This window comes from Equus caballus, chromosome 24 (genome assembly GCF_041296265.1).
Source record: "Equus caballus isolate H_3958 breed thoroughbred chromosome 24, TB-T2T, whole genome shotgun sequence".
Lineage (NCBI taxonomy): Eukaryota > Metazoa > Chordata > Mammalia > Perissodactyla > Equidae > Equus > Equus caballus.
In genome coordinates this window covers 36,530,373-36,556,564 of record NC_091707.1, presented here as the reverse complement: position 1 = coordinate 36,556,564, position 26,192 = coordinate 36,530,373, and the positions used below count along the sequence as shown (strand labels likewise).

Genomic DNA, 26,192 nt, shown 5'->3' with positions numbered 1-26,192 from the left:
TTTAAAGTACTGTTGAAAATTAAGAAGAAAGCCCTCAGTAGAAAAGGCCATGGTGTTGTTCACAGAAACAAGAGGGAAGAATTGAGATGGATAAATCTGGACTGATACCAATCAGAACCAATGCCACAGAAATGGAGGAGACACATGCTGGCAGAAAAGGTCTGATCAGGGCGAGAGCTACTCTTTCCCCTGACTCTCCCCATGTCCTCCTTTTTAATTTGGGGTGGGGAGAAAAAGGACAGCTGCATTATTAATGCATTAATTATGAAAATATTCTGTGCACGACTAATACATGTCAAACCATCCTCATGCCAAATTGAAAAATGACATTTTTACTTCATGAATATTGCTCCATCAGTGACATTTATTGTACGTTTCCAATCTTGCAACAGTGAATGTCAGGTCAACTATCAAGCGTTTGCATTCCTTCCACTTTATTTCCTATTTTAAAGCAGTAGGCTGTCACTGTTAATTGGGATGCAAAGTCAGATTGCACTCGGAGAATTCGAGGCCTCTCGCTTCCTGAACATCTTGCTTTGGTTCCTGGAAAACTACACTGCACCAGGGCTGTCTGTCTATCCTAGTCTTGTTGTTTATCCTATTTAAAGTTGAAATCACCACCACCACCCTAGCCCATCCTCTCTCTACATTTTGTTTCATTTTTCTTCAGAGCACTCATCATTACCTAGAATACTATATATTTGTTTATTTTGTGGATTGCTTATCACTCTCTGTTAGAATATAAACTCTCTGAGGTCAGGAATCTTTGTTTCATCCACTGCTACATTCCCAGCACCTGGAATAACGCTAGCATGTAGTAGGTGTTCAATGAACATTTGTTGAATGAATGAATAAATGAACTTCTTTGCATGAGTGTACTTCTTGGAATCCCCAGAGGGGAAGTGTTCTAGACAAAAATTTTATCCCATTTAAGCCATCCAATGATTTTCTGAATCCCAAGTTATTAGTCTTACAAAATGGACTTTTTAAAAAGCTGTATCGTTCAGGTACTCATTTTTCAGCTTCCATTTCATGTACACGCTTGAAACCTCTCAAATGCAATCCCCCAAACCTGTGATGTGTCTGTTGTATTACTGTCCCATAGTCACTCATTGATCACCAGTTCTCAACTTCCATGTTTCCTAGAAATTTTCACCAGTTTCCAACTACTTAGTTCCTAAGGCAACAAACAAGCATTTACTCATAATCTACTATGTGTTCTTCACTGGACAAGGGAGGAACAAAGAGGAAAAAGCATAGCCTCTGATGACAAAAGTGTAAAATATAGTTGGGAGAAAAGAGAACTCTGGATGTGACGCCATCTGGAAGTTCTGCTGCAATTTCAAACTTGCTATGCCCAAAACTAAACTTACTATATATCTACCAAACCTTCTCCCCTAGCATTTTCTTATCAACGTGGCACATCATCAATAATATTAATTATTTTAATAAAACCACAAGTCTTTATTATTTAGTAAAAAACATTTTATCAATGATCACATTGATTATAATCATAGTAGTCATAAAAAAGATAAACCATAATTTTTTACCAATAAGGAAATAAAAAAGAAAACGAAAAGTGTTTTGTATGTTTAAGAAATACAGAATATGTGCATGTGTGTGTGTGTGTGTGTGTATGTGTGTGTGTGTGTGTAAAGGTTCAAATCAGTAAATTTGTGTTCAATGAATAAATATCAAATAATGGCAAACTGCATAAAATAATTCAAGGCAAATAATCACTCAGCACCCAAGGTTGAAGGAATTTGGGAGCTCTCAGGAAGGGAGATGAAACACGCTGGGCCACTGAACACCTAGCACCATGCCAGCATTTACAGATGACACACAGAAAAAGACATTCCCTTGCCATGACATCCCCAAGGGCTGGGAAGCCACATGGCACCATTTTCATGGCATATTTCCAGGAAATACCATTCTTCTTCTCAAAAAGACATCAGATTTTTAAAATAAACCTACATTTAATTAATGTAAAGAACTGTCCTTTATATTGAAAGAATGTCTTTCCTACATTTTGGAGTTAAAAGGACCCTTTCTTTTATGATACAGTGGCAATAACAGTTGATAAAATGTTCTTTTAAAAAATAACCCTTAGTTGACAATATCATGTTGGTCAACATGATTAATTCTAAAATACTATTTTGAAACTCAAAAGTTAGACAATCATGACTCTAAACAACCCCCCACCACCAACGGTGGAATTTTGACCGTAGGAAAAGGTGTCCACTAATGATCTTAGGATATAGGTGTGAATGTGCCTGTAACCAAACTCTGATTTATTACATCATTAAATGTAGACAGAGAAGTTAGGAGAGCACTCATATAGAAAACATGCCCTCTAGGGAAATGAGAAGTCTCCACAATCTAAAATAACCATGAAAATCTCCTGGACTGGTCTGACCCAAAAGAAGGTTTTGTTTCAGGTCTAAGTTCAGAGGGCAGCCCATCATGGCCTCTGGGAACTGAACACACCAGAGATTTCCCTGTGGAGGCAGCCAGGGCCCTGGCATCTTGACACATTGAAGGTGGGCAGGCTCTCTAGACCCAGTTACCTAGTGGCCATGAGAAGGCCAGCTACCTTCCATGTATGTGGTTCTCTGACACACAAAAGAGCAAGTGAGGGGAGGGGGGCAGGGGTGGAGAGTGAGCTTGGGATGGAAAAGACAGGAGGAGAGAAGCAACAGGAAAGAGTGCAGTCAGGCAGCTCAACATCACATCAGTAGAAACACAGGACGTGAACTGTAATTACTTTCCCCCCAACTCTGTTCATGTTTTACAAAGCAGTACTGACACTTGAACAAAGAGCCTTGAAAGAGCAGGCAGGAGCGAGGTATGTAAATAGCTGGCATCATGGATCTACCCACAGCCTTTTCCAAAAAGCAAAGAAGACAGTGGTATAAGCTTCCCAATAAACATACCGCAAGGAGCAAATGTGTAAGTTTGGCAGCACATATATTCATTCAGCAAAAAGAACGTTGCATTGTGAGCCCTTCAGTTCACAGGGTTGGGGAGGTGATAACTCAGTGCGTTATTTGCAAGTGAGAGGAAAGAAGAGAGAGGTTTATACAAGCAGCTAAAAATTTACAGTATATACCCTGTTCTAGTACAGAATTATCATATGTTTCGTTTGGGCCTCGAGGAATCTCAAGACCAACATGCATATTATGTTGTGTTGAGTAATTGTGTGTGTTAGTGTAAGATCAAGTGGATTTTTCCCTCTATATCTCTACTCGTTTTCAACACCAGAATCGAAAGAAATGGTGTCCTTAAATAACTATCAATGTCTAACATCTAATAAATGATCAATGTTTGTTGAGTTGAAAAGACTTGAAATGGAGACCACAGCCAAGCTGTCCTCCAAACAGAACCCTATTCAACAACCTTTTCTCTTGTTTTCTCATCCATTTTGGGGTACCTACCTTGCCCACAAAATGGATATTTATCTCCAAAAGGCAACTAAAGATGCACATAAAACTGAAAATTAATTTTTGTCTTCTAAGTTCAAATATAAAATCAGGCCTCCAATCATCAGTCTTGGTCAATTTTACCTCCTAAATATTTCTTCCTCTCTCCTCTCATCTCCACCCTCACTTCTTCAGATAACTGCTCCTCCTTAGTCTCTCTGCCTTGAGTTACTCCTCCTCTAATCCATGCTCCAGATGGTGGTCAGTCATCTTTAAAATAGTTTGTGATATGTCACTTTACTACTCTAAAAACCATCATTGGCTCTGCATCATTTACTGTGTGAAATAGAAAAGGATTTGATGAAAGATCTTGAGAATCATATGTGGAAGATGAGTAGAAATGCCAGGAGGCTTCCACAACAGCAAGGATGATGTTCCAGGAACAGCCTAATGGGGTCCTCTGCTGCTGGCACTGCCACCACTGCACCCCAGATGGGCTGCAGCCCCCACCCCTCTCCACCTCACCGCCATCACCAGAGTGAGTTCTTCCTCCCATTTGCTGAGCTTGGCTCACATGGTTCTCTGAGGCTGGGGAAAGTGAAACTAGGCTTTTGGGTTTCAGTAATAGAATAAGGGTCCTGTCTCCCTTTCAGACTTACACTGGTGAACTCTTCAAACACAGAATGGGGATCAACTACTGCGCAGCTTTGAAAAATCACAAATACAATCACTTAAATTGTAAGCTAGTCTTTGTCTGCCTGTCTCTCTCTCAGAACACAGTAAGCACAGCAAGGATCCACTCACACTTACTGCATTTCCTTAGCCCTCAACACAGCACTTGACCAGACAGAGAGGAATGAAGACCCTACTGTCTCTTTTTGCCAGAGTTCTGTAAGATAGAATACTAGCCAAGTGCTGCTGGAGAACTGCCTAGCCTCCCAGAGTTGCATAATGGGCTTAAATTTAGAACTAGAATTAACCTGACAGAATTCCCTGCATTTCCCATCTGATCTTCAAGCAAAGCCCTAAAAAGCCCTACAGCTTTAAAAACCCTAAATGGGTAGAATGGCTCCAAGAAAAATCATTCCACCTTACACAGTATCCACTATGTGCCAGGTGTTCTACAGACGGTAAATAACTCATTTAACGCCATAAACATTGTTATGGAGTGAATGTTTATATTCCCCAGAATTCATATGTTGAAATCCCAACCCCCAAAGGGATGGCAGTAGGAACCAAGGCCTTTGGAAAGCAATTAGCGGATGAGAGTGAGCCCTCATGAATGGGATTAGTGCCCTTATAAGAAGAGAAATGATTTTTCTCTGGGTCGTGTGAGGACAGCTGATCTGCCAGTGCCTTGATCTTGGACTTTCCAGCCTCCACAACCGTGAGGAATAAACATTTGTTGTTTAAGCCACCAAGTCCGTGAACTAAGACGAATCCTCTGAAATAGGTACGATCCCCATTTTCAGATGAGGAAATCTACATGTGTGGAACTGGAAAACGGGCACTTGTCCTTGAGGCCAGTGCTACTGAAAGTGTGGTCCCTGGATATCAGCACCTCTTGAGAAACTGTTAAAACTGCAAGTCATAGGTTCTACCACAGACCTGCTGAATCTGAATCTCTGAAGGAGGGGCCCAGCAATCTACAGTTTAACAAGCTTCGCTGGTATTTCTTATGCCCACTAAAATTTGACAGCCACTACTCTACAGCAGTGCTTCCAGAAGTGTGGTACACTTTCCTTCGAGGGCATAACACACTTGCCACAGGAACAAACTTCTTAAAAAATTTAGCTGTTAGGTATTCATTTTAATATGTATTGGGTAAAAAAACCTGGCTCATACATTGAACCCATGATTTCACAGACATACTGCTTAAGATGATGCCAAATCTACTTAAGTCAAATGAGAGAATAAGTATTAAAAAAAAAAACCAATATAGTTGCAGGAAACTATGGTAAAAACAGTGAAACTGATACATAAATTACTAAATTCTGGGATACATTTCATACCTCCAGTCCCAGCTGTAAATCAGAGATGAGAACATTAGCCCTGCTTCTACATGGGCTTCTTCCAAGATCCACCACCCTTTCTAAAATCTCCTCCACCTAATACCTTAATTTAACCTTAGAACCTTTGTCCATGCCTTTCAACCCAAAGTAAAATAAAGAGAGAGAAGGAAGTTTGTAGGTCCTTCTCTGACAGGATGAGAGCTTGAGAACCCTGAATGAAAGAGATGATGAAGGAGGAAAGACTATAAAAGTGGAAAAGGGCTCAGCACTGGAAGGCTGCAGGTAACAAAGACAAACGTCTGCCATCTCCCCCAATTATTGGTCCCAGTGTCACTCACCACCCATCCCTGGGCTCTATTGGCAAAAGGACCTCCAGCTGGCAGGATTAAAATGGGAAGGGGCAGTCAGAGCTGACATCATAATTTTTCTACTACTAATAATAATGCTTGCTTCCTATTATTATTCATACTAAAGTCATTTAAATCCCACTCAATAAGAGGTTTAACAAGCCCATTAAGAACAGGAAATCTATTTCCTGCCTGGCACTGTTTACGCACATCACTAGGAGACGCTCGCTGGCTGGGGGAGCCCCATTAGCTCTAACCAAGAGTCTTGGCAGGAGCTCGTGTAGGAAAATAAATCCCTCCAGTAGAATTACTATGTGGTCAGTGAGGTCATAGCTCCCGTCTGGCTGGGCTGTATTCTAAGCTGAAGATCCAGAGAAGCACCAAGATCACTCTATAGTTCTGTTAGAGACGGGGATCTTCCTCCTGAAGCCAGTCTACCAGCATTTCCAGCTCCGAGGAAAGCTGAGAAGTAATAAGGGCCAGTTTATCATCTACCTTCTTAGACACTCTTCCTCTCTCATAACTGGACCATATTCCTCACTCTCATCTGGTTCTTCCTATTCTTCTTCCTCCAGATCTCTCAGAACCCCGACTCTTGGATGGCTCCTTTTGAGCCAAGAGACTACTTCTAGGCCCACCCTTCTACAGCCCCCTCAAGACTCAAATTCCCTCTGTTGCCTTCCATCAAGAAAGGATTGTGTCTAGGTAATCCAGCAACCAGAGTCACAAACGGTTTTTAAGGATCATCCATGGTGGAGAACCTCAATACTACAACGTCTGACCAAGGTAAGGAGGAGCCAGGAGTCGCCTCCCCGAGGGACACTCCTCTTGAACAGGGAATTGAAGGCTTCAAAGCAATGAATCCCTAAGGGTTGGATTCCAAAGACCTGTGCCAAGCTGAGGTCACTCAGGAAATATTTTGGTGGAAGGGGCACTCTGAATCTTTCTGCTCTTCCCCAAGTCAAATCACACACTAGCCACAGACTGGACTTGGTCTGCATTAAAGCTCGTTTCTTGTTACAGACCTCAGAACCTCCCAAACGGACTGACGCTTTCTCGCCAGCAGAGGGCAGCAGCTGTCAGAGGCTGGAGCCATTGGTGTGCCGCCATCTCAGAAGCGCACGGTAAAATGGGAGGAAAGAGAGGCAAGGCAAGGAGGAAGGTGGAGGCAGGGAGGAAGCGTGGAAAGCTTGTCACTTCATCACTGCAGTCAACTCCCACTTCTGATAGAGTCTGGTTTTCCAGCCAGGGTTTGCCACAACCCAGTGCTCTCTGGCTAGTCTGTCACACCCCAAACAGTCAGTTTGGAAGGCTCTGGGTTATTAATCTGGCCCAGTGAGCACCAGCACGCTTAAACCCCTTAGCTTTCCCTTACTCAGCTGCTGATGCCACATGGAAAACTTAAAGAAAAAAGAGAAAAAAAGCCCAGCAACCTCTTAGTCAGAGGGAGTTCTGCTTCGGAAGCAGATATTTCTGCATCTACTTCCTTTCACCAGCAGCGACATTTACATGAAAACAGGGCTGAGGAAGGTGGACCCCCTGGGCCTAAAGTCACTGTTCCTCCTTGCTGGGCTGCTGCCAAAGCCAGCAGCAGTGTGACATCACTCAGGGGCATCAGATTTTTAGAGTGTCCTTTCCGGGGAAGCAGACTTAGCACGTTCTCCCAGGATAACTTTGGAGGGGCAATTGTGATCAGGAAGTTGGCTACAACTGATCAACTAAGAAACCAAAAAGTCTTCACAGAGAAAGAACTTTCAGTGAGTGGAGGGAGCAAAATCAGGGTGTTGTGAAATGTTTAAGGGATAGAATCTCTTGAAATCCAAAGTGTTCAAGGCATGCCCAGGGTCAAATTTTTGCCACACACTTAGCTCCCTTCTTACCCAAGCTAATCTTTACAGCTAAACTTTCAGATGTGATTGCTGGGCTATAATTCTTTTCCCAGCTTTTATCTATCTGTGGATCAGAGTTCAGGCCACACTAAATACAAAATTCCTCAGCTGTTCTACTGTTACACAGGGAGAGCTCTGTCTATACCCAGTGCACAGCTATGTACAGCGTGAGCGCCCAGTAAACATGAGCTGATGGTTATAAGATTCTGCCTACCTGATTCCTGACCTTCAGATAGGGTTGTACAATATCCAAAATACTTGTGCATTTATTATCACATTGGCACCCACAGCAACCCCATAATGTGGACAGCCATTATTAAATCTATTTTATAGATGGGGAAATTGAGGCATAGAGAAATTGACTAGTAAATGGCAGAGACAAAACTGAAACTTGTATGAGATTCTACTCCAGTCTGCTATGGACTTGAATTTGACATTATAAGCCCCTTCATTCTAATGATCAAGACACCTTGATTGTCAAGGCACTGGATATGGCAAACCTCAGACACTTTGAGAACTCTCTCATGCAGGAAAGCTCTTGACCTGAACCATCGGTTTCAGGGATCAGGCTGGGGCAAGAGCCTTCACTTCTGAGAAATCGTAGTAGAACTCGGTTTATAGTGGAAAGGCTTTGTTTTAGGCAAGTTTATGATGTCCAAACTGAGTAGAACGGCACCAAAAGGCAGGCTTCTTAGGATCCTGGCTTTCATTGACTCCTTGATCTGTCCACTTCATCAATGAATATTAACTGAGCACCTTCTACATTCAAGGAACTACCTTGGACTCTGAGGGGATATGCAATAAGCATAGGGCAAATTTACCCCTGCCGATAAGGCACTTACAATCTACTTGGGTAGACAACATGTGAATGTTCAAAACAGTATAAAACAGTGCATGCCAAATGCCAAACGAGTGGTGATGATAATGAGCACTTTAAAAATTCAGAAAGCAGGGCAGCACGGAGTGCTAAGGAGGTCAGAGAAGGCTTAAGGGAGGAAGTGGGACCTAATCTGATCTCTTAAATATGGGCAGGAATCAAAAATGTGGAGAAGAGATCTAATGGAAGGATTCTCAATACGGGGGAGAATAATGACTAAGACACCACCACCACCACCATGTGCCAAGCACTGTTTGAGGACTGCACGAGGTTTGGATGGAGGAACGTGCAAAATCTGCTAGGGAGGCAATGAAGACATCAGTCCAGTGGACAAATGGGTATAAGCTGAAAAATGCAATATCAGGCCAAGGAATTGAGACTTGATCCCAAAACACAAGTTTCTCAACCATATACCTCCTGGAGGTGGGGTTGATGGTGTTCTATTGAGAGCTGAAAATGCCCCATTGGTGACAAGAATTAGTGCCTGGTAAATTACTAGAGAAATATTGATTCTGATTTCATGCAAACATTCATCAAAACAAAGGAAGGAACAGGCAGTGGGTGAAGTAGGAGTCCAATTGTCTCTAGACAGAAACCATTCTAAGAGGCATTTGTGAACTCAATGAAGAAGATGTGGGAGTGTGCTCTTGACAGAGCCAAGCTTTAAAACCTTCACACTGAGGCAGGAATGGGAGGAGGGGAGCAAAAGAGGGCGGGGACAAAAGATGTTCACTTCAATCAGCCAGTTACTGGCATCAAACCCAGAATTCACCTCTTCTCTCTATGATTACTGTGTTTTATTATTATTATAAGGGAAAAATTGCTATTCACTAGGCCTTTTTCCCCCCAAGTATTTAAAACACTGCTGTAACAGTAAATATCACCTCTGGCATATTTGTCCTGGAAGAAAAGAGTGTGATTTGGAATACCTAATTGAAATGTGCTACAGGAGATAAGGCAGCTGCAGAGACTGACATTTAAAGGTAGGAGACACCACAGAAGACATGAAATATTACTGTTGCTGCCTCAAAGGCAAAAGCCACTGTCATGGAATGGAAACATCCTCCAGCTCTGCTTCCCTCTCCCAGCTCCCCAGGGCCCCACTCCCCAGATCCTCTGCTATAGGTTGTAAGCCATTCCTGCTCTGCCTTTAGAACCCCACCCTGCTGCCATTAACAATGCTGAGAGGCAGGTTAAAAAGAATATCATTCTAGCTCTCTTTTGCTCTTACATACCCATCTCAAAATCCTAGGTCTTATATCTTGATAAAGCAATAACATGGAAGTGGATAAACCAGACGTGAAAGGAAAAGAAAAGACCTGTCAGTACATCTCAATAGGTCTCATTAAAAAAACTGCTTGATGCCACTGTGGAAGAAACATGGTCAGAGACTAAAGGTTATCTGTGCTTTATGGCCAGCAAGCCCTGTCCATTGCTAATTGGATATAGTTACTTCTCAGATGATGGATCTAGACAAAGGCTAATTCACCACTATTCTCTTCACCTAAGCTCCAGAATAAGGACAACTTGCCAACCAACAATCAGACCTCATGTAATTCATCTTAACCACATTTTCATCAAAGCTGTTTCCATCAAGTCTCTAACCACCTAAGTCACTGGTCTCCAAAGATGGGTCCAAATGAACAATGACTCCTAGAATTTATGCCTTTGTGTAGTGTCCTCACCTCAAATGTGAGCTAGCTATGTAACTTGCTTTGATCAAGAGAATATGGTGGAAGTGACACTGAGTAACTCCTGAAACTAGGTCATAAGAAGTCTTGTAGTTTCTATTTGTCTTTCCAAGAATGTTTGTTCTTATGTTACCTCCTCTAGGAATCCAGCCACCAAGGTGTGAGAAGCCTAGATCACATGGAGGGGTACATGGAAGTTCTATCCAGCTGAGTCCTCTCATTAACCGCTAGTCATGTGTCTGAATGAGATGCCTTTGATGTCCCAGCTGATTGAGACACCAGATGATCACAGCCCTGGTTGATATCACATAGAGTAGAAAAATACTCAACTATTCATAGTCAACACACAGCATTGTGATACATAATAAAATGCTCATTGCTTTAATCCACTAAGTTTTGGAGCAGTTTGTTTTGCCACAATAAATAATCACAACAGAAATTGATTTAAGAAGTGGGGTGCTACCAAATCCAAAACCTAAAACATATAGCGTTGGCCTTGGGACGAGCCAGAAACAGAGATTGAAGAGCCTCTAGAAATATGTAAGTGGAAGCTGGAAGGAAAGTGAGAAAATTGTTATTGGAGGCTGGAGAAAAGGTGAGAAATCTTATGAAGTGGCAGGAAGTTTAGCAAAACTGTTACCTGCGCAACATGAAAAGCGAAAATATACCCAATGAACTGGTGGAACTGGCTAAGGAAATTCTCAGGCAGATTATCAAAAGTGCTAACTAGTTTCTTTTATCTCTTTATGGTAAGATATAAATAGAGATGAGTTAAAGAAGGAATCGTTCAATTCGCAAACAGAGGTAATATAGAGGAGTCAGGCCTTAAAGTGTTTGAAAATAGAAGTTCTTTTCATTTCCAGCTTTCCTACCAGCAAAAGTTTCTCAAAATAAGAAATAGGCTCATGGCACAGATGAAATTCCTATAAAATGTAGCCTTAGGATTACATTCAGATCAAAGGTACAACTTAACACATTTTGTTAACACCCAGGAAAAAATAAGGTGATGCTTTATAGAATCTCTCAACTAGAAAATGACTTCTTAGGATCATAAGGTTATGTCTTCTAACACTCTTCAGACAAAACGACTTTTAAGAATCTTAAGAGCTTGCCTCTGGCACCAAATTATATTCTGGTTATTTATTGCTTCATAACATACTAGCTCAAAATGTAGTGTTTCAAAACATTGTATTATTTCTCATGGTTCTGTGAGTTGTCTGGGATAAGCTGAGTGATTTACTCTTGGGGTGTCTCACGTGGCTGCAGTCAGTTGCAGCTGGAGCTGGTGTTAGGTGAAGCCTCGATTGGGCAGGACATCCAAGATGGCTTCTTCACTCACATACCTGGCATCTCCTTGGCCTCTCTCTTTCTGTATGTTGCATCTCATTCTCCAAGTCCTTTCTGCCAAACTTGGGCTTCTCACAGCCTGGTGATCTCTTGGCAGTCACACTTAACTAGCTTCCAAGTAAAAAGAAGAAGCTGCCAGGCCAGTTAACAGCTACTTCCAGAACTGCCTCAGCATTAAACCACCATATGCTATTGGTTGAAGCCATCATATGGCCTGTCCAGATTCAAGAGGGTGGAAAGAGAGACTCTCTCTCTTGACCTTGATGAGAGAGTATCAAGCACATATCACAGAAGAGTGTATGGGACAGAAAATATTACTGTGGACATCTTGGAAAATTACAATCTACCACAACCTGCTACTTTTGTTTTCTTTTTAAATTTATATGCCTCCTTGGGTTAGAGAAACCCCTATGAGGCTTACAATGAGCCAGAGGTATAATATGATTGTCAGATGGATTACTGTGAAACGTTAATTGCCAAAATAAGAATCCAAAGTAGGGAAACCAGCAACCCTGCTGGCCTCTACACTGATGAAACCACGTATCGAAGAGTATATTCATGGCCAAGTGCTGAATTTAAGAAGGGCCAATGACAAATTGAAGCATGTTCTAGGGAAAGTGATCAGGGTAGTGCAGGATTGGAAGACATTATTTTAGAAGTATATACTGTTGGGGCCTGCCCCATGGCGCAGCAATTAAGTTCACACGTTCCGCTTCTCAGCAGCCCGGGGTTTGCCGGTTCGGATCCCGCGTGTGGACAGGGCGCCGCTTGGCGAAAGCCATGCTGTGGTAGGCGTCCCACATATAAAGTAGAGGAAGATGGGCATGGATGTTAGCTCAGGGCCAGTCTTCTTCAGCAAAAAGAGGAGGATTGGCAGTAGTTAGCTCAGGGCTAATCTTCCTCAAAAAAAAGAAGTATATACTGTAAAGCAATGCTGCTTTACCTGAAGGAGAGGTGTGGGCAAAATCCCACCTTAGCTTCTCACTTCTTTCCCTCTGTGTGCCCTGTGGCATGAACCTCTAGCCTTCCAAGATGTATAGTGTGACATTATAAATCTACGGTTCTCTTCTCTGGCATCTATCAAAGCTCTCACCATTTTCCGATGTCCAACATCACTGTGGTAAACATTAATAACATTCTACATTATTTCCAGTCCTCTTTTCTCTCTGCGAAGACAGGAGAATTACACTTCTCCAGCACCTTGAAATTAAGCATGATCATGTGACTTGCTTTGGACAATGAAAGTGATAAAAGCATTCAAGAGCCGGTACATATATACCTTGTTCTCTTCCTCTGCTAAAGACTAGTATGGAGATGGTCACATCATAAAATGACGGAGCTTCTCTCAGTCTAAGGCCCTAAACGTCTATGATAAGCAGGGTCCCATTGTTACCAGTGGTCAATCTGTAATATGAGTAAGAAATAAATCTATGTTGTTTTAAGATACTAAGATTCGGGGGTTAATTCGTTACTGCAGCATAATAACTCTATGCTGACTAATATACTCACCATCATGAGAAAAAGCATCCTGAGAAAGCATAACTCTGAAATGTGTTTACTCTTTTAGGAACTCAGCTCTATAAATGAAGTCCTGAAACCTAAATGCAACTATATCTCAAGGTAATTCAGGAAGGGATTAGATGAGATTTGCAAGAACCACTAGTTACTCCTTAAAGCCAGAAGTTGTAGGGACCTTCCCTCCAGGAGTTTACCTGTAACTCTCTTTTCCCCCACATTCCACTATAAAGGTCTCCAGACTTCCCTCCACGCTAACAGCTTCAACATAAAGAGAAATTCAGGGTGGAGAAGCCAAACTCTACACCAGAGCCTGAACTTCAGCTGCTGAATGATTCAACAGTGATGGCCACACTGACCCAGCCCACTCTTAATGGCTCCCCCAGCACGTACTACCCTAAAGGCCAGTGGGCTAATGAGGGGGTCAGCATCTTGGAAAAGTCAGTGAGTACCAGCCTTGAGGGAAAGCTTATGCTGTCTGTATCTTCAACAATGGTTTAATTAGAAAGCATCGCTGTTTGTTAAATAAACACTCATGCGTTATGAAACACATCATCCACTCTGCCCTTCAAGGTTGGGACCTGAGTCCCTGGCTAAGAGAAAAGTGTTTGCTGTCTCTGGGAACTTCCCTTCCAAGCCCAGCCAGGAGGTTACCAGAGAGGACAATGAGTCAATAGCCTAGCATAATTTTCAGTGGTCAATTTAGGGGAAAAATCCTGTATGTTCAAAAGCCTTGCTTTGCCAGAGCAGTTTCACATAGTTCATCTATCCTAATGTAAGTAGGTACCTCTCGTTAAAGTGAGGGGTGCGGGAGGGAGGGGAGAGGAAGTGAGGTGGGTGAATAGTCCAGAAAAGGAAAGACAGACTGACTCACCCCATCAGAATACAAAAGGGTCACCTGTGGCTTTTGCTGCTACCTCCAACTCATCCTTTCCCAGACTCTTATTAACAGGCAGTACTTTTCATTTTAGAAAACACTTACTGAGGGTCTTGCTGCAAACAAAGCATTGCAGGATATGCAAAGAGGAGGAAGAAACATGGTTTACAACCCATTGGGTGCTCACTGGAAATGAGTACACAAAAAATTATTGCACAAAGCAAAGCAATGTGAGATGTTATAAGAGACACATAAGCCAATTGCTAGGGAGGGCTCAGAGGGAAGGCTGCAGTTCCCCTGCCCCTGTTCGTCTAATCCCGGGCCCACCTAAACCATCCCAGGCTGCCTCGATGGCATGCTTGAGTCTTCTGAACTTTGTTGAGGGCTTTTATTTATGCGATACCATTTTCTATACATCAGATGGCAATGATGACAAAGGTGGAAAATGTTCTACCAGGACAAACCCATGGACTGGCCCCTGGACCATAATCTGTGGGTGATCTGCAACCCCGAGAAGAATGCGAAGCCCTGGGAGCAGCAGAAGGACAACCTGCAGATCTGCTTCAAGCCATCCCTCTTCAGCACATGGGCACTCCTCGCCAGTAGGCAAGGTCCAGACACTGAAGGACAAGGACATTGGGAAGCAGGTGTCCAGAAGGAACACGTGACCCCACAGGTGGAGGGGGGCAGGAGCCTGAAGATGTAGCAGCACTTCCCCCTGGAGACGGCCTCCCTGCATGCAGGTTTCTCCTGGGCCTCCGTGGTGCAGGGCACTTGCTCCACTGCCTCTTCCCGGGCGTCTGGAGTGGTTCTTCCACAGCAGGAACGCTGGGCACCCCGAGGAGAAGCTCTTCAACACCTCTGTGCAGGTGCTGCCCTTTGATCACCCCTAGGCAGACTAGGGCAGGAGGGCCGCTCAGCCACCTCGGGTCCCCTCAGGGCCCTGACAGCCACCTCTAGATCACCTCCTTCTACAGGGTGCGGCAGGGGCGAGGTGGACCCTGCCTGCGGCCCCTGGAAGCACTGCACTCTGTATACAGACAGACTCTCGGTGTGGGTCATTCTGAACAACAGCTTTCTGGAAAGAATGGACTAAACCAAGGGATTCTGAGTGTGCCTTTCAGCTGAACTTGAAGCCCCTGAGAGCTGGGATGTCATGGCTGCTGACCCCAGAGGGCCAGGCATGCTGCCCTAGCCTGAAGGGTCTGTCTGGGGCAGTGCTCAGCGGCCCGCAGTGGCCACTGGCCAGGAGGCTCCAGGAGCTGGTGCTGCCCCCGCCTGCCTGTGGGCGGCAGGAGGAGGCAGGTGGCCCCCATGCTGTGCCTGAGGCCACGCTCCACAGACCAACCTTCTAGGAGCTAGGTCATTTTAGAAGAACTTTTTCCTTGGCGCCTGCTGCCTCCGGTACAAATACGGGAATGTACATACTACTTTGTGTGGTGTGTTTTTGATTTTTGGGTACATTTGATTTTTTCACCTAAGTCCACATATACTTCTGTAAGAGCATGACTTGTAACAAAGGGTTAATGAAGAAAAAAAAAAAACAACAAAGGTGGATAATGCCAAGTATTGTCAAGGCTGTGGCAGTTTGGGACTTTTTCTTGTGCATGGCTGGTGGGAGTTTAAACTGGTGCAGCCCTTCTGGAAAGCAATCTGGAAGTCTTTGGTGTAATTAAGCATGGAAATGCCCTATAACCCAGCAACGCCACTCCTGAGAGTATATCCCCAAGAAGTTCTCACTCAGCACCATGTACCACACTGTTGGAAAAAGCAGAGTTGGAGCAGAGTTCCAGCACTAGAGTAACAGATAGGGAAGACATGGTCGATGCGTACAGTGGAATGCTGTGCAGCAGTTACAAAGAAGAAACTAAATGCAAACACAGCAACATGAAAAGATCTTAAAAACATAGTATTGAATGAAAATATCCTCAAGAAATAAGAAACACATCAAGGAATATAGCACACTGCCATTAATATAAATTTTAAATGCATAACAACAAAATCATAGTACCTCTCTTACAACGGTATATGCTTATTTAAAGATATAAACTATTTAAAGATATAAACTATTGTAATGGGTGTCCCTGGAAATGGAGAATAGGAAGTATGATTAGGGATGAGGGCAAAAAATAAAACCAGGACGGGGCTGGCCCGGTGGCGTAGCAGTTAAGTGTGCACCTTCTGCTTCGGCGGCCCAGGGTTCGCCGGTTTGCATCCCGGGTGCGGACATGGCACCGCTTGGCAAGCCATGCTGTGGTAGGTGTCCCACATATAAAGTAGAGGAAGATGGGCATGGATATTAGCTCAGGGCCAGTCTTCCTCAGCAAAAAGAGGAGGATTGGCAGCAGATGTTAGCTCAGGGCCAATCTTCCTTGAAAAAAAAAAGAAATTAAAATAAAACGAGAAGGACCTTGCAGTATTGGCGATAGTGTGTTACAGACTGAAAGGCTTATGTTCAACTCTCTTTACCTGAGGTCAAAAGGAGAAAAAGATATGTGATTGATTTGGGCAAAATGTGAGATTTATGTCGGAACAGAATTCATATATAGTGTGGTGTAGTGGTTTAAGAGGACAAGCATTGACGTCAGAAAGATGTGGTTTTGAATTAGAACCCTATTGCTTATTAACCATGTCCGCAAGGATTAAAAGAGATAATATATGCAGAGCGCTCAGCATAGTGCCCACTGCAAAGCAAGCAATGAGTCAATGGGAGCTATTCATAATAGATAATATAATTTATCATTATTTTTTCATCTCCCTTCCACTTTCGTCCACACACCTTGAAACATTTTACATGGTAAGAAAATCATCATAAGCTTCTTATTGGCTTACAGTTTATAGCCTTCCTACATCCAAGAGATTTGGAGGAATTATATATGATTATCAATGAGAAAAACAGAACAACCAGGGATAAAAACAGAGCAGATGTCCTCTAAAGGAAGGAGAGAAAGTAAATAGCAGCAGGTACCTGACCAGAAGGCACCTGGGCACAGAGGTTGGCCCAAGAACCATGGAAATGGAAGTGGAGAGGGAACTGTATGAGCTTCGTGGTTTTCATTTCATGGCAAGTAAAACTGGCAAAATCCTTTGCAGAAACACACTCTGCTTATATACTTTATCACTTGAGTTCTCGTGTTAGGACTATTGGATAACATGGAACACAAGACCTGCAACAAGTTTGGCAAAGGTACAGGATGTCCATCTAAACAGATGACGCATGCACTGAGGGCGGCACGTTGTTAGGGAAGAGAAAGGGAATGCTGAAGTCATATGTTTGGGTCTCTTGCTTTCTCATAACCTCACTAAACCCAGGGTTTCTACTATTATTCTACTCTAGAAGAATAGCTGGTGAACATGACTGTTAAGCAGTCTTTCTCACACAGTATAGTAAAGGTTCCAAGCTCTTGGAGCCAAACCACCTAAGTTCAAATCCCGCTGTGCCACTTACTAGCTCTGTGATCTTGGAGAACTTACTTAACCTCTCTGTGCTTCAGTTTTCTCATCTATAAAATGAGGGTGATAGTATCTATGTCATACAGTTGTTGTGAGGATTACATGAGTATTCTTAGGGCACTTAAAACAGTGCCGGGCACATGGTAAGCTCTACATGAGCTGTATGAGCATGTGTTCAGTAAATGAAAAAATAAATGTCAGATGCCATAGGCAAGCCTCTGGCAGGTGCTGGGTTGCAGTGGGTTCTGACTGAATTATCTAACAAGTACCTAGAGTGTAGATAATCTTTGATGCTTTAAGTACCAGCTGTGAGGGAGGCAAAGGTGTCTCCTGTGAACAGTTAGATGCTGAGCCTGTGTTCTCACCCAGATAAAACAGACTCTTTTTACCAGGCACTGAAGGGAGATGTGAAAGCACAGCCACAGCAGCAATTCTGTAGCTGTCACAATACCTGAAGGCCACTTGGTGCCTGGCTTTGTGCCAAGACCTTCATGCATCTTACTTCTCATCCTCAAAACTAAGTAGGCACTTTCATTAGCCTAATTTTACAAATGAGAACACTAAAGCTCAGAGAGGTCGAGTGACTTGTTGGAAGCCACACAGCCTATTAAATGTCAGTCACTTTGGGTCAAACCCTATGCTCTTTCCACTCAATTATGCTGTCCTTTCCTTATCCAATTAAATATTGGGGAATCAGAGGGAAGAGGAGTATTAAAATGGTAGATCGCCTAGGTGACTTTTCTTGCCATCATCTGCTAGGAAGAAACCCAATGACCCTAATCTATGCCTGGAGGGTCTTTGAAAATGAAGATCAGGCATTTGTTCACACAAAGGAGCTTAAAGTTGATATATTCCTTTTTTTCTAGTGCAACCAGCATGATGAATGATATTGATACGCAAGGCACACTCCCACGGCAAAGAATCTCCAGGGAGCACGTCAAATGCAGGTGAGGGGAAGTGATGCTGTTTTAGCAATGACCCTGAATCTGATCTGATTTACATTCCCAATAAATCTGGCAAAATTTCCATATTTGAATTATTATTTAGTAACATATTACATGTGATATATCTCACCACTGATCATGATACATCAACATGTCCCCACACCGAGGTTGATATCAGCTGGTTTAAGAAGCACCAGGAAACTTCACCCTCACATACATATTTCCTTTACAGTCAGTAAAATGCAATGCCTGATATTACAGCTTTTGAGATTTAGTTGAGTTTTGAAGGATTTTAGAGTCTCAAGAGCTCTGGATTAAAATGGAGATGCCATCTATGCTGTTATTGTTTAACAAATTAAATTTCAATTTAACCAGCTTCCTGGCATGCATCGCAGAATAGACATATGGATTAGTGCTGCCAGGAAGACTGGGCAGGCTGAAGAATAAGGAGAGCCAATGGAAACCTTCACTTCTTTTGTGTTCTCCTTGAAAAATGGTCTATGCCCACCTATCCAAAGCAGCCTGGGCTAGAGGAGAGGTTCCAGCCATGGGGAGCAGGGCTGGTCCATGAGGGTCTACACACATGGCAACATTCCCTTTGGAAAGGGAAATTAGAGCTCCTCACCTTCCCGATCCCAGTCTCACATTTCAACATCATCAAAATTTAACATCTTTCCATAACAGCCAATTGCATTATTCATTTTGTTAAAAAGACAAATCTGAAACAACAAAAGAATGATTAAAGATGTAGCTTAACCTCTTCTGTTTTCCTCTAAGAAACAAGTTGTTTGTTTTCCTTATACAATGTTGGAAAGAATGTTCTTCTCTTTCTCCGGGATCAACATTATTCCATCATTGGCCCTTACTGATATTTCATTTTGAGTTTCTATCTTACCTATATAATCTATACCTAAGATGCACTTATAAAGGGAAATAATCATGTTCCATGGTAAGGTGGCAGATTTAAAGTTCCGCCAGATAAAGTGATTTGTCCAAGATCAAAGGCAGGGTGACTATCCAAGTCAAGGGTTCTGCCCTCTGAACCACACATCTTTGAAGCGGGGCAGCTGTATGGCATTCTCCACTCTCCTCTGTGCCCTGTTGCACTAGTGGAGACAGGATGAAGGATGCTAAGGGATAGTAGGAGCATGTTTGCGTGGCAACCAAAAAAAATAAATAAATACACTAGAACGTGGGCTCTGAGCCATTTCTATCCCTTCTTTGTTGTCAACCTTGGAAAAGTCACCAATCCATTACACGACTCGATTTTCCCATTTATGAAAGGATGATCTGACAAACTCTGCCTTGACCAATATATAAGGACATTGCCACAAAACTATAAATTAAGGCTTTTTGAAAGTTAATCTTATAGTGCTGTTTATTTTGTGCTTACTATGTACCAGGCACAGTATTATCCTCTTCATATCTGTCATCTCACTAACCCTTACAAATGTCCTTTGAAGTGGATGCCATTAGGGTCCCCATTTTACAGATGAGGAAATGGAGACAGAGATAGCAGGTGACTGCCTAAGACAACTCAAGCTGGTGAGTGGCAGAGTTGAGGGGTGAGCCCCACATCAGCCTCCAGAACCCGTGCTCTTGACTGTTCTGTGCTGTACATGTAATGGGCCACATGAGGGATTTGGCAGGACAAATGGATGAATTTGGTGGATGACTGGAAGGCGGGATCCAGAGACATATCAAATAGACCTTCTCCCCCAGAAAATAGGTTAGTTGTTTCAAGTCTGAAAAAGAGTGGAAGACACTCCCCTGAACCGCCCCTCCTGCAGATCTCAGAAAACTAGCCCACAAAGGCTAAAATGGCAGCAGCCAACACCCCTCTGCTCGAGTTCCTGGTGCTCTGAACATCCTGCAGGTGGAAAAGATTAACAATCAAAGGGGATGCTCGGGACCCGGAATCACAGACCAGCAGCCGGAACTGCTGCTCCCAGGTGTAGCCAACTTGGAAGATTCTGTGTAGAAGCTTTTGTTTGACAAAGCATGTAGATGTGATGAGAATTTTACTTTTTTCCTTTCCTTTGAAGGCCGGATTCTGGAGCCTCTGTCCTGCACGGGGCCCCCTCTAGCCTATTTGGGCCATGCTTCTGTGCTGTGGACCTGGGAGGGCAGCAGCAAGCACATGGAGCTGGGAGGAAGGGAGCCCAGCAGAAGGCTCCTACTCCAGCTCACCCACCAGAAACTGCACACCCAGCGGCACCTCACTCAGTCGTGACTGCCAAGCCGAGTAAGCTCAATGCATTCTCCCTTCTTTCTTTGTCTGCGACCAGTTTGGTGGTCCTTCTAATAAGCCCTTCATTAATTAAGAGGAGGTGTCAATGTGCCAACAAAATTAGAAGTTTCAATAGCTTCCTAAAATGGGAGTGTTTCAAAGAAAATGAAGGCTTGGTCACTCCCTGGTTATTTTTACTCTCTGCCACCCACCTGCCTTTTGGGCAATCTGTTCCCATCCTATTGCACCCTTCATTTCCCTCGACACACTCTTCTCTCCCTGGTTTCTGGTTCTTTTTAAAAATGTTACGCGTGTCTTTTCCCTTCTCTTTCCAACCCTGATAAATCCCAACTAGGCTGCATTTATTCCTCTCCCCACCCCACAACCTTACTGCCTGGTAGAGAGTTAATAAGCCATTTGCTGTGGGTACAGCTAAGTTGGGGAGTTATCTAGACCATGGATTTAAAGATAAAATTAAATGGGCGATGACGAAAGAAAAAGAGCGAGATTTAGATAAACCGGCTGGGAGGGTGGAGCGGGCTAGAAATATAGCGCTTGTGACAAAGCAGCTCAACTCCCAGGACTTACCAAAATTGGAACTTTGTTACCATGAAATCACAAGTGTTCCTCCTACTCAAAGAATAAGCACCATTGTCAAGCCTCCTGTGGGTGAATAACCTCCCTGGATTCTTGCTGACAGAGAGAAGCCTTTCCTACAACTCCAGGGTGAGGTGGGGGGGCGCCTAGGGCCCCGCAGCAGGAGAGGAACAAAGCTTCTGGAGCTAAGATTTGGAGGCAAACTCAATCTGGGGACCCCTGAACAGAGTGAGCCTCGAAATCAGCAGGGATGGCAGCAAGGCTTGCCGGCCAGTGCTGGAGTGTTTCAAACAGCAGGTGGACATGAACCCCAGATGGTCACAACCTCCCGTTCTTCCTTCTCAGGGCCCTTCACACTGGCTGCTAGCTCGTCCATTTTAGGTGCTCAATACATTACAGTTGAAATGAATCCAAGACCCGGAGTACTTATTTGGGATCTGAAAACATAGACAAGGGATGGGGTAAAATGATCCAGACTTGCAAATAGTAGGGAAAAAGAGCTCTGCCTACAGACATTTTACCAGCCTATGTGGTTAAAAATAATAATAGTATTTACTTCACAGGGTTGTTGCAGAGATTAATTGAAATAGTCCTGAGAAAGTGAATTCACGATAAGTGTTTATTTTTATTTCCTGGCTTCATGCTGGTGTGAGCAAGCATGGAGGCAGTGGGCGGGAGTCTGAGTGGGGGCAATGATGCCGCCTGGCCCCTCTGCCTTTCTCTGATGAGCTACCAGGCACAGCAACGTTTCGGCTCCTTTCCTCGGTCATCATCCTGTGTGTTTAGAGAAAGAATCAGGACTTGGTATGTTTACCACAGGAAGGAAGAAAAGAATCAATTGTTAACACCTACTATGTGTTGACCAGTCTGCTGGTCACTGCTTGTTATTTGAGGAAGGTCTTATTTTCCACAAGTAACAGCTATTACTGAGGCTCTGGGAGTTTTAATAGCTCAACCATGACAATTCCGTTAGTACATGGTAGAATTAAGACTGAAATCTAAGTCTGTCTGTGTTAAAATCAACATATTCTGGGACACCCCACATAAATATCACACCAAGTCCCAACGCTGACCCTCTGATCCCGTGTCACTGGGGGCAGGGCCTGGCTTTTCAGACGCTGCCCAGGGTATCAAAACTAACTCGCCCTGTCTGAGAACCTCTGAGCTGCTTGATCTCTAAGGGCACTTCCAGCCCCAATATTCTTTAATGAGGAGAAGCTAGCATGATTTTTTTTTCCTAGGGAGAGACTTGCCTTTGTTAAAACAACAGGATGCTTTGATGAGCTCACTTACGGAAAAGGGAGAAGTGGGAGCTACGGGGATGGAGGGGGGTAAAGTGAGGAAGATGGGAGGGGACAGATAGAAGGAGAAAAGAGGAGAGGAAGATAGAGGGACAGTGAGAGGGAGAGGAGGTTGGATAAAGGGAAAATAGAAGAGGGAGAGAGAGTGTGGATATCAGTCAGAAGACCAAGTTCTGCATTTGGATTGGAAAGGGGAAAAAGAGAGAAAATATACATAGATAGTAGGGGAAAAATAAACTGGAACTGGGTTTTAATTCCGTAGGTCTATTCGTAAGTAGGAATAAAGCAAGTCTTGATCCTTCAGCTAAAGCCAAAAGAGGCTCAGACTGGCCCTTCTCTGGTGACATGGGGCCCTACATCTGCGTCTATCACTCTGTAACTTGATGGTGAGAAGAGCCCCGTTAACTGAGTGCTATGAGCCATGTGTACATGTGCTCTCTTATAAATTATTTCATCTCATCTTTAACCATCCCATCAGAAAGGTTCTATATGACCCTTATTATATGAATAGAGAAATTGAGGCACGCAGAGGTTAAAAACTTGCACAAGGTCATTGAGGCTTAGTGTCGGGCCCAGTGTTTGACCCCAACCAATCAGGCCTTGCAACCCTCATGCTCCACCATTGTACTATATTGACTCCTAAAGGCTTTACATCTCTTGCCTCATTTGTTTCTTATAACAGAGTGACAATATAGATAAGATATATAGTACTGTCCTCATTTTACAGATGAGGACACCGAGGCTCAGAGAGGTCACATGAACTTGAGGTCACATAGTTGGTACATGAATGGAGCTTGGACTTATCCCCCAAATCTCTAAATCCAGATGTCCTGTGCTACCTCCAGTCTAATCCCCATGCTCAGGCATCCCAGGCAGAGCTCCCAGTGCCTTCTGCAGAGCAAGTTGATCCTTACTGATAATAGCCTACGCGCCTAAAAATATCTTCCCAACTGATGCTTGCCTGAAATTCTGGCATGAGATTATTTTTTTAACTATCCTTCTGATTTTCTTTAAAAACACAGTTACCATTGGAAGAGTAGTCACTTGAACCTCCCTAATAATTGAGCATGAGTGACTTTAGTAGGTAGTCTCCTTTTGGGCACCAACACCTAAGTTGTATCAAGGGTGCACAAAGAGGGAACTGTCAGGGAGAAACCAGGAGAAGGAGAACGTTATGGAGGTAGAAGCTTGCAGGACCAACTCTGTCTTCTCCTTTAGGAGTCCTCTTTAGGAAGCTGAAGGATTCCTAGAGGTTCTTATTTTACTAAATTGTCCAACAGAGAGAGTGAGGGTAATAAGGTAGAGGAGTGGGAGCAACCTGATGTTCAGGGAAGATCAGAATGAACAGATGAAAGAAAAGGAGAAGGCCCAGGTTGCAAGGAAGGAATGTATTCCAGTCTAAAAGTTCACTCAGCGTTCCCACAGCATCCTCATTCAGAGACAAGAGCTGGGAGGTTAATGGAATTAGAAAAGGTAAAATTAGATCACAAATTATGAAAAGATATGACCAACATCACTGCTAACAAGGCATTGCTTAGTTCATTCATACATTTATTCATTTATGCAGAAAATACTCATTGGGGCACCTGTGTACCTCCCACTGTTCCAGAAGCTAAGCACACTGATGAGGCACTGACAGTCCAATGGAAGCAATAGACACATGAAGAGATCATTATCTGAATCAATGTGGTAAGCTTGATGCACACAGGCTGTTGAAGCTTCGAGGAGGACATGTAATGTAGACTGGGAGTGTGGGCTCAGGAAACGCTTCCCAGAGGAAGTGGCACCGGAGATGAAGCTTAAAAAATGACTTATCAGGTGAACAGAGAGAGGAGGAAGAAGGGTATTCTGGAGAAAGGGAATGGCAACAGCAAAGGCATACAGGTGAGAACACAAAATAGTTTTGTTTGGATGAACAAAGACCTAACTTACTAGGTGCAGATGTGGTCCTGGGTGCTGTGCAGTTTTGAAATGATGAAGAAGGCAAAGCATCTTCTTCATAAGAGGATGGAACTGGTTAGGTTGGGCCTGGCTTTTCTGAGTGAAAAAATAAAATCTAGGGGCTGGCATGGTGGCATAGCAGTTAACTTCTTGCACTCTGCTTCAGTGGCCTGGGGTGGGCCAGTTCAGATCCAGTGCACGGACCTACATGCCACTTATCAAGCCATGCTGGGGCAGGCATCCCACATATAAAATAGAGAAAGATTGGCAAAGATGTTAGCTCAGGGACTATCTACCTCAGCAAAAAAAAAAAAAAAAAAAAAAAATGAGGATTGGTGGCAGATGTTAGCTCAGGGCTAATCTTCCTCAAAAAAAAAATTCTATTGCAGCTTCCAAAAAGAAAAAAATCTGATCCCCAAATCTTTCCCCTTGAGGAATCACCCTTGTTTTACTGAGGAGAGTCTAATGGGGCTGTCCTGAGGGACTTTTAGCTCCCTACCCAAGAGGTGGGATGTGATCCAAGCTGGGGCAATCAGATGGTCCTTCTCTGGAATTTGAATCTTGAGCACTAAAACTGGTAATTATTCATAGAATAGAGAAAGCTATTGATATTATATACTTAGCTTATAGCCATTCAACTTACCAAATTATCTTACTCAGTTAGCAAGTTTTTAACTAGAGTTACTTAAATTTCTTGATATGCAATCATAGCATCAACAAAAAGAGATCTTTTTAACTCTTCTTTTCTGATGTCCATACCAGTTATTTTATTTTCTAGTTTCATTACCTTGGAGGTTCTAGCAAATGTAATGATTACTATTGGTAACACGGGCATCCCTGAATACTTTTTGATTTTAATTGAAATGACTTCCAGGTTTGTCAAATTTGCTGTTTTTAGTAAATAATCTTTATGTATCTAAAGCAATCATCTTTTATTTCCATTTTACCTAGATTTTATTAAGAATGGCTTCTGAAATTTATCAAATGCTATTTGAGTCTGTATTGATATGAGCATTTTTTCTTTTTTAGTTAATAAAAAAGATTATGTTGATAGTGTTCTTCATATAGATTGCATATAAAATAAATATACAAAATCAATACCTTTTCTCTACTCCAGTAATAATCACAAAAAAATAGAAATAAGAAAAATATTTTATGTACAACAATCAATAAAATCTTTAAAATACTTGTGAATAAATTTAACCAAAAAACACAGAGGGCAACACAAAGAAAAGTGCAAAATCTTATTGGAAAATATAAAATAATATCTGAATGAAAAGAAAAGCATACTATTTTTAAATGGGAATACTTAACATGAACATGCCATTTGTCCCAAAATTAATATATTAATTTAATATAATTTCAACTAGAATCCCCTAAGATATTTTAATTGAATAAAATGAACATAAATTATATATGGAAGGATGAATTCCTGAAAAGAGTCAATAAATGAAAGGAAAAAGAAGAGCAAGGAGGGAGGACTGGAATGTACAGATGTCAGACATTATAAAGCCACCATAATGAAATCAACAAGGAATTATTATAGGGAAAGATGAGTAGATCTGAGAACAGAATAGGCAAACTAGAAGTAGACACTGGTATAGATGAGAATTTAATAAGTGCTGCAATTCAGTGGCAAAAGGATCGATTATTTAATAAACAGTCCTGACCCACTAGCTACCCAAGCAAGAAGCGTTACAGTAAGAGTGTGAGCTTCAGTGCCAGTTTCCATGTGTTTAATGCCCAGTTTCA

General features: G+C 42.8%; 1 protein-coding gene and 2 long non-coding RNA genes across 39 annotated transcripts in view; 1 reads left to right on the top strand and 2 right to left on the bottom strand.

Moving 5' to 3' along the window:
- NRXN3 (neurexin 3) overlaps positions 1 to 26,192 on the bottom strand; it is a 1,504,430-nt gene that overhangs the window by 1,139,405 nt on the left and 338,833 nt on the right. The window lies entirely within an intron of this gene.
- LOC102149182 (uncharacterized) lies at positions 6,093 to 10,626 on the top strand. The gene is made up of 4 exons (XR_289442.4): positions 6,093 to 6,247; positions 6,354 to 6,564; positions 6,802 to 6,902; positions 10,378 to 10,626. It is a non-coding gene; the product is annotated as an uncharacterized lncRNA (long non-coding RNA).
- Positions 21,800 to 26,192, bottom strand: part of LOC111770451 (uncharacterized) — a 55,954-nt gene continuing 51,561 nt past the window's right edge. The window contains exon 2 of the long non-coding RNA XR_002803729.2: positions 21,800 to 21,972. This is a non-coding gene — a long non-coding RNA (uncharacterized lncRNA). The remainder of the gene's footprint in view (positions 21,973 to 26,192) is intronic.